The following is a 9992-nucleotide window of genomic DNA, read 5'->3' on the forward strand; positions in this document are numbered from 1 at the left end:
CAAGAAACACATAGCCCAACTCCAAAAGGATGGAGTGTTGGAGTCATTCGACCTTAGGGAAGATGACACATGCGAGTCTTGTTTACTTGGAAAGATGACTAAGTTACCCTTCGATGGTGCGTGCGAAAGGGGTAAGGGTCTATTGGACCTCATACATACCGATGTGTGTGGACCGTTTAGATCTACCACGAAGGATGGAAACCGCTTCTACGTGACTTTTACCGATGACTATAGTAGATATGGGTATATCTACTTAATCAAGCAAAAGTCAGAAACTTTTGAAAAGTTCAAAGAATTGAAGAATGAAGTGGAGAATCAATTGGGCAGGAAAATCAAGATGCTTTGATCCGATCGAGGAGGAGAGTACCTAAGTCTTGAATTCCACGATTATCTCAAGGAGTGTGGAATAGTTTCACCATTGACGCCACCTAGGACACCGCAGTTGAATGGTGTGGCAGAAAGGCGTAATCGAACCTTGTTGGACATGGTTCGCTCTATAATGAGTCGTGCTTCACTATCTATCTCTTTTTGGGGGTATGCCTTAGAGACTACCACCCATATCCTTAACCGAGTCCCTACTAAGAAGGTTGCCAAAACACCTCACGAGATGTGGACGGGGAAAGCTCCTTCGTTAGCACATATCAAGGTTTGGGGTTGCGAGGCTTTTGTAAGACGAGATACTCACGACAAGCTCGAACCTCGTAGTGAGCGATGTGGACGGGGAAAGCTACCCGTAGAAATCCTTTGGATATCTCTTCTAAAGACCAAAGGGAAATGTTGTCTTTGTTGCGAGGAGAGGAGTTTTCCGAGAGCGAGAACTCATAGGCCAAGGAGACAGTGGGAGGCAAATCGAGCTTGAAGAGATTCAAGAGTCGATAGATGATGGAACCTTTACCGCTGGCACTCAACCCGAGGAGGAAACTCCGGTTGAACCGATTGACCTATCGTTACCTCTTAGACGTTCCGAAAGAGTTAGAGTTCAACCCCAGTTGTATGGTTTTCATATTACTACTGAAGGGGACATGTATATTAGTGATAGTACACTAATCAACCTTGATGAACCTAATAGCTATAAGGAAGCCATGGCAGGCCCGGAGTCTGTGAAATGGAAAGAGGCAATGGATAGCGAGATCCAATCCATGTATGATAACCAAGTTTGGAATTTGGTTGATAATGTACCCGGACGTAAGACCGTTGGGTGCAAATGGATATTCAAGAAGAAGACCGACGTGGATGGAAACGTACACACATATAAGGCGCAATTGGTTGCGAAGGGCTTTACTCAAACTCCCGGAGTTGACTATGATGAGACCTTCCCACCAGTTGCGAAGATAAAGTCTATTAGAGTGATGCTAGCTATTGTCGCATTTCATGATTATGAGATTTGGCAAATGGATGTCAAGACCGCTTTCCTTAACGGGAAGTTGGCTGAGGATGTTTACATGGCTCAGCCAGAGGGGTTTGTGGATCCGAAGCATCCGAATAGAGTGTGTAAGCTTGAGAAGTCCATTTATGGACTTAAGCAAGCGTCTCGCAGATGGAATCTCTACTTCGATGAGAAAGTCAAAGAGTTTGGATTTGTACGAAGCGAAGATGAATCATGTGTATATGTCAAAGCCAGTGGGAGTATAGTAAGCTTCCTCGTTCTATATGTCGATGACATATTACTCATAGGAAACGATGTCCCGACTCTGCAGGAGGTTAAGTCCTGGCTCGGGAAGTGCTTCGCTATGAAGGACCTCGGAGAGGCTTCTTACATTTTGGGAATAAGGATAGTAAGAGAAAGAAGTAAGAGACTGATAGGACTTAGTCAGAACACTTACTTAGAGAACGTACTAAAACGTTTTAGTATGGAAAACTCAAAGAAGGGAGAATTACCGATACAAAGCAATGCCAAGTTGAGTAAGACTTAAAGTCCGAGTACCGAAGCTGAGATAGCTGAAATGAGCCGAGTTCCATACACTTCCGCAGTTGGCTCAATAATGTACGTTATGACTTGTACTCGCCCTGATGTAGCCTTTGCTTTGAGCATGGTTAGTAGATATCAAGGGAATCCTGGCAAAGCCCATTGGATTGCGGTGAAGAATATCCTTAAGTACCTTCGGAGGATGAAGGAATGGTTCTTAGTCCTCGGAGGGAGTGATGACTTGAAGGTGCGAGGGTATAGTGATGCCAGCTTTCAGACCGACAGGGACAACTACCGTTTGCAGTCGGGCTAGATCTTTACTCTAAATGGAGGAGCAGTAACTTGGAAAAGTTCCAAGCAGGAAACCGTAGCTGATTCAACATGTGAATCAGAATACATTGCAGCGAGCGAAGCATCGAAGGAGGCAATATGGTCGAAGAACTTCATTGGTGATCTTGGAGTTGTACCTGCCATAAAGGAGCCCATGGAGATTTTCTGTGATAATGAAAGAGCGGTTGCCTTGACCAAGGAACCGAGAGATCATGGTAGATCACGACATATCGATAGAAAATATCACTTAATCAGACATCGTGTAGAAGAAGGACATCTCGTAGTGAAGAGGATATCATCAGAAGATAACCCAGCAGATCCGCTTACGAAGGGACTGAGTAGGGTTAAGCACTTGCAGCATGCTAGGAGTATTGGGCTGAAGGATGATATTAGCATATATTAGATAGTATTAGAAACGTATAATAGATAAATGTAATTAACATTTGATGATTAAATAAAGGAGTTTTATTTATAAGTAATGTTACTATCTTATGTTAATTGTTTAACTATTATTTCATTTTGCATGTTTTGACTTCCAGAATAATTGAGTTTATTAAGAATAATCGAATTATTCAAATTGTCCACAATCGTTCATATGTCGGAAGTAGATATGAATAAAGATTGTCATGAATTGGTGTGTAGATTGTCTAAATGGTATTAGACATAGCAAAAGATTGCTGCAACATTCATGAGTGCTTATGAACTAGTTTTGAGCATTGGAACAAACCCGCGCGTGCTGGAATCACCTTATGGAATGTGATAAGAGGGTGATCGCAAGACGATAATATCATATAGTCTTAAAACCTAGATATATGGTTTGTTATTTGTTAATTGATTGTACATTGATAATGCGAAAACGCATTGGTAACTCGATGTTATAAAACACATTGTTGTGTATAGTTGATTAATGAATAAGTAAATGCATATAAGTCGAAGTTTATCTGTAACTTTTATCCTAAGAAGAAAAAAGCGATATCTCGGCCGCTCGATGATTTGATTTGGCTTATGTGCCGGGCCCGGTCAGAACTAAATTGATGTGTTCGATTAAGTTCTATGTCGAATAAATTGGAGATTGAGAAACCTAAATGCTTGACTAATCATTCCATAGAATTGTCAGCATGATATCTAACAGAGGACTGTACGATCCCTTATTTAAAGGACAAGATTGTTAGATCAGAGTTTGACAGCATCTTTTAGAGCTATGATTGCAAATCGGATTGTACTTGTGCATATAGTTACTAGACTTATCCAAGTGGGAGACTGTTGGAATAGTGTCTAAGGCTGCAACTATATTAGGCAAGTATTTGACCCGATTGTGCATGGTCCTTTTGGGTTGCCTTCACCATAGCAACTTGACAGGATGATTTATTATGAGAGAATAGATATTATTAATATATTATGAGAATAATATAAGAAATAATAATATTGTTATTTGATTAATATAAGTCATAGATTAATTAGTATTAATTTGGTGGCTTAAAGAGATTAATTAAATAAGAGGGTATAAACTGTGAATTGTTTGATAGTTACACTTTGGGCTGTAAATCCTTAAGGGATAGGGTTTGGACGATTTCTAGGGCTAGGATAAGCCTCAAATTCGTCCAAGGCTTATCTAAGGTAAGGATTAGGATTGCTTAGGGTTTAAGTTATCCAATTAGGGTTTAAGGGTGAAACCCTAGGAGCCTTACAAGTAGAAATAGACCCCTTGGGGAAGGGAAATCAGCATCTCTTCAAAAGTAAGGAAACCCTGGCTGATTTCTTTCCTCTCATCTCTCCTAAATCATCCTCTTGCTAGTTGGTGTTTGTAAGCCATTAGAGGAGTGACAATTGTGACTCTAGAGCTCCAAGAACAAGAAGATCAAACAAGTGTTTCAAGGTAAGCTTCTAACTCTGGTTTTGTATTGTTCTTATACCTAATTAGTCATTAGAAGTCTTGGATTCAATGCATGTTTAATTAGTGAAACCTAGATCCAAGCATTAGGGTTTGCATGTGCACATAGGAATGTTCATATGGCCAAAACCCATCAACAAAGGACCTTTTATGGTCTTTTAGTTTTTCCAACTTTATACCTTCATTGAATTGAATCTCAAATATTTTGTTCATTGTTAATGGCCTGAACAATTTTTTTTTATCACAAATCTTTATTAAATTAAATGATATTGTTGAAGATGCCTCGAAACCATTTTTTTTTTTTGCATAATAGTAGTTATTTTCCATGAAACATTTTTTGTAAGTGTTGCATTTGACTATGTTGATTATAATGATACTTCCCTTTTATACAACCTTTTTGAATTATTGTTGCATCATATGATTATTAGTTGTAGGTTCCCAAAAAAACATAGTATGAAGTCAATTTAGCTATCTATTATAAATGTTTTCTATTTATAAAGGTTATTTGAGTATTGTTACAAGACTTTGTAAGATAATTATATAAAACCACATGGATGTCAACTTATTCATTCCTCTGTCTGTTTTCTTCTCCCTATTAATCAACAATTTTAAACCATCTAACGTTTTACAGTCGAGTTTCATTAATATATCAAATTATGCAATATGTTTTTTTACTGTAACGGTTTCCACCTATCAAGTTAGCTATCTATTAGAAATGTTTCCTATTTCAATTCTTATACACTCATTGTAAATCAGTTTCTATAGTCTGCACAAGGTTCTTTCTTGGTCGATTTTTTTCTTAAACTCTAACAGGGTTCTTTTGGATAAAGTTTCTTACACCATTCATGGAACATAATTAATAAACCATTATTTAAAAAAAAAAAACTCTAACATGGTTCTTTTGGATAAACTTTCATACACCATTGATTACAAATAAATGATATAATTTAGGAATATAATTAATAAACCATTATTTTATTTTTAAGATAAAATTGTTATTTTACCATCATACACTTTTGGTCCAAATTCGATCTAATAGTCGACAAGGTAGCTCTATAGTTTTATGAATAAACTTGGTTCTTTTCTTTCATTCAAATATATGGTGTGTATTTAAAAGAATTCATTCAAATATATGTTGTGTATTTAAAAGAAATATTTGACTCCATATCTATTGAAAAAAAAACATAGTAAGACATTGGACTAAAAAGGCCAAAAGGCTATGACAACATTGAACATGCAAGTAGGGATTACATCACCACACAACCCAATTAAAAATTGACATTTTTCTGTTTTGTAGTAATTGTTGACAAACATGTCTCGTATGGTGTCAGTTTAGAGTTTGCTATCGAGTTGTATTGCTTTTTTATCCCTTTTTGTCACATAACATTTCTACAATCGAAGCCATACTTGACAAGCCATTGAATCCTTTTTAGTAACATCTAGAGAAGGGATTGAAGCGTGATACCATATATACACACTTTCAAAATTAAATCTATTTTCACTCATTGTGGTTATATAGGTTTAGGTTTTGGATAATCATATGCAACCTCGTATCTGATGTAGTGAAAGGAAAAGTGTTTCCTCCATGCACTATAATTAATTCGTTCAAGGTTAAGGAGGAGAGTGACATTCAAATTAATGTTGGTGATGGAAAACTTTTTGGGTCGTTAAATGATATCGTCATCGACTATATTAGTGTCAAACAGAGGCAGTACAGACTAGAAGGGGAGTGAGGATGAAGATTCAGTAGGAAAAGGGAATAATGGAGATATTTTAAGAGATTATATATGGAAAAGGAATTAATTTTTTAGATGTGGAGACTGATTTAAGATAAAGACATTGGACTCTTTTATCAGCATTAGAAACTTCTATCTACATTAGAGGCTTTTGTTAGCATATGAGGATTCGTATAGGAGAAGAGCGCTCGTGAAACAAAGTCTTGAGAATAGAGGTCGTATAGTTGAGATGAAAAGAAGTCACTGGTAGTGGAGAAGTGAAACCTCTATTAATCCAAATTCTTGGAGACCAGGTTTATAAGTTCATGGGCTAGCTTATGTTGGTTATATCATGGGTCCATGGGCTTAGTCTAAAAGGAGCTTTAGGTCAACATTCTCTATAAATAGTATCATTGATTGTAAACTAATTATTGTTGTATTTTAAAGATTAAAGATTATCAATAAAATCTCTCTCTCTCTCTCTCTAGTTCCACATTACACATAATTTGATTACTCTGATACAGTAAACCACTTAAATAATTAGGTTTTTGTTTCAATCCTTTTCATATTTAATCGTGCAAATATCTGTGTTTCGTATGTGTTTGTCAAAGTTCTTAATCCTAATAATCAATTCACTCTAATACCATGTTAAATGATATATTTCATTAATCTTCATAAAAGGAGAATGTACACAACATAGATATAGGCCATCGATTGAGAATGACTATGGGTTAGCAATATCGGGATATTCTAAGTACATACGAAAATCCTATACTCTAACAATATATTTTCTTTCTTATCTTCCATTTATTTTGGAAGTTTGTTGCTATCTTGTACTATTTAACCTCTTTATGGTCTTGATGGATGAATGAATCAACTAGATGAGGCCATAAAATCCTATAAGAAATAGTGAAACCATTCCTTAAAATTTTACATAAAGTAAAATGTTCAATGGGTCAATGTTAATTTCATCTTTCAATGGTTGTTTTGTCCACCACCATTTTTAGGGAGGGTCAAACAACCACCATCACCACCACATGATTTAACTAGACTACTTCCATCAACCAACCATTACCATCAACTTTCCCATGGTGAACAAAGAACAAAATGTCAAGGGTAGTACACATAATTTTATGTTTAGCACACCAGATTACACTATTCCAAAACATTTCTTAAAAAAATTTCACTACGGAAAAAAAAATTCAGTGGTAACACGGGCTACCCACTCTCCCACTAAAGTTCTCCACTGCCAACATCACAAGTAGCAACCCTCATCATTCCACCATCTCACAAAAAAGTTATTTGCTTTGGAAATTTACGTTCAGTATTCAGCAATTAGGAATGCTAATAACATCCTATTTTATAGCAGTGAAAAGTTGGTATTCTATAAAGGTAACGGTTTTGAAGGATTTTCATCTATTTGGGTTATATTTATTTTCAATTAGTAAAATTGGTAAATTTTTATCTCCCTATATTAACAAAAGAATAGTTCTAGGTTTCCATGTATCTTAGTTGCTTTGGAATTTTTTTCGATAATAAGCAATTAGGAAGGCTAATAACATCCTATTTTATAGTAGTGAAAAGTTGGTATTCTACAGAGGTGGCAGATTTGAAGGATTTTATTGATCTATTTGGGTTATATTTATTTTTAATCAGTCAGATAGATAAAGTTTTATCTTCCTATATTAATAAAAGAATAATTTTAGGTTGCCACGTGTCATTCTATTACGTATCCATATTTATTGTTTGCCATATGACATTTTCTTAGAGCTCCTGAATATATTAATATCCCATAAAATAAATTAATATTTTATTTTGTATTTCAAAATTTCATATTATACTCAAATATTTCGAAAAATATTTATATTATAGTTAATAAATCTAGAATATATTATTATCAAAAATTAAAATTGAAATCATACTTATTTTTGGCTCGCTTTGTATATAAAACTTCATGTATAATATTCATTAAAGAAGAACAACTTTACACAATAAAATAAATAGATCACCCAATTTTAATGTTGGTATTAGCTAAATTTGATTATCATGTTAGTAATTATTTTGTGTTTTCAACATCTTGGTTATTTATTAGTTCTAATGCAATTCTTTGAGTTATTCTAAATGTTTTATCACTGTTTTTGTATGTATCTCCGTGTGTATGTGTGTGTATATGTATGTTATATGTGCTTATGTCGCTTATTCTAGTTGTATTGTTTGATTGATTTCCTAAGAGGAAAGGAATGTAGACTATAAGTTGATGAAGTTAGGGTTTAATTGTATTTCAAGAATGATGATTTTGAAAAAGAATGAGAAAAAAGAGAAAGATATGAAGTCTTCTAAAACTTTTTGAGAATTATGTCTGCTAAGAGAACCGAAGCCGAGACACACCTTCCTAGCCCTTCTCAGACTTCGACAGTCACCATAACGGTGGAAGTTGATAAAATATATGCGAGTCTTCAATCTCTGTGAATGAATCATGTTCTTCCCCTTCACTACCATATATGGTGGTCAATTTCTACACAACTCTAAATTTAGGAGGCAAATTGGTATATTTGTTGATTTGTAATATTTTTTCTAGGTTATGTTTCTTAATTTTTTTTAGCATATTTTATTTGAGATTCTGTGGAATGTTTCGTTTCAGAGTTTGTTTTTCTCACCATTTGAGGCTTCATGGATTCATATGAATAACTATACATGGATTTGGTATTTGTGTCATGTTGTTTTATTTTGTAGCTTTTCTCGGTTTGCTCTAGCCAAAATGATTTATATAGTTATGATAGTAAACTCTATATGTTGGAGTAATCTGAGTAAAATGTTTGTTTTGAGGTCAAATTTTATAGAATGATTCATTTATCATGAAATTATGTGCTATTCTTTACAATTACCTTTTATACAGGATCTTGGATATTGAAATTTACTATTTTTTTTTAACATAATAGTCATGCATGCAGGATGTTGATTACAAAAACCAAGATTTAGAGCTTGATCTTTTGAGGTTATGTGTTGTGAATAACAAGTTTTCAACAATTTTTATGCCATTTGACATTAAAACGCTCGTAAATCTATTTGTTTCTTTTTTTAACTGATATTTATGCTTGAAATTGTATTTGAAGTTGAGTTTTCAATATTGATAACATTTATTTTATGCGTATATTTATGATGTTTTCTTATCATTTTAAACTATGTTTTATATGTTATTTAGAACTAAAAGATACTTAATATGCTTTGAAATGTTAATTATAGTTAAAATGGGAGTTGGAATGCAAAAGGATGAGAAAGGAGCTAAAAAGACACAAAAAGGATGTTGTTGGACAGCCTCACCCCTCGTCGGTGTTTCGGCCATATCTCATGGCTCGTAACTTGGATTGACGAGATTCAATATTTTCTAAAAACTACACACAGTTTCAAACGACTTTCATGTTTTAAGAAAATGATGATTACCCCTCACCACAACATGGTGATCCAACCACGACATGGTGATTAGAATCTTCATGACCATCAGGCTGACGTGGAGGATACGAGATTTCGACGTGGACCACGACATTGTGGCGGTAAACCACGATGTGGCGACCAGTTATAAGCTATATATAGAGCCGAAAATCACCACCAAGTATATATCTAAAAACCTCATTTGTTCCCTTCCTATATAAACCCCCTAGCTTCAGAGTAGAAAACCAATCATGGCCTGGTCCCTTCACTGTACATGGTAAGCACTCCCCTACTAGGATCTCAAACTATAACCAACTTTCGCTTAAAGTCAATCAGATCCCCAAACCCGCTCAACCAATCTATAGCCACAATAACATATATATCTTACATCCCAATAGGGATATGGTCTATCGAATACCCAACGCTATAGAATTCCTCAATGGTCTACTCAAGGCCTCACGTGCAATGCTAAAATCATGGCGAAAGGATGATGACACAAAAGATTGACTCGCACCTGAGTCTAACAACACTAGAACAAGTATAGAATTCAAAAGGAAAGTATCTAACATGAGCAATATCATAAGAAAACATAAAAACAATCAACTGAAATAATAAAGAAACACATACCATCCATGACGCCTAGTGTTGATCGGGCCTCCTCTGCCGTCAGCTGAAATGCTCTCCCTCGAGCCCTTGTAGCCTCGACCTTCCCCTGTCGGCC

The sequence above is a fragment of the Lactuca saligna genome, chromosome 1, assembly GCF_052625555.1.
Source record: "Lactuca saligna cultivar CGN05327 chromosome 1, ASM5262555v1, whole genome shotgun sequence".
Classification (NCBI taxonomy): Eukaryota; Viridiplantae; Streptophyta; class Magnoliopsida; order Asterales; family Asteraceae; genus Lactuca; species Lactuca saligna.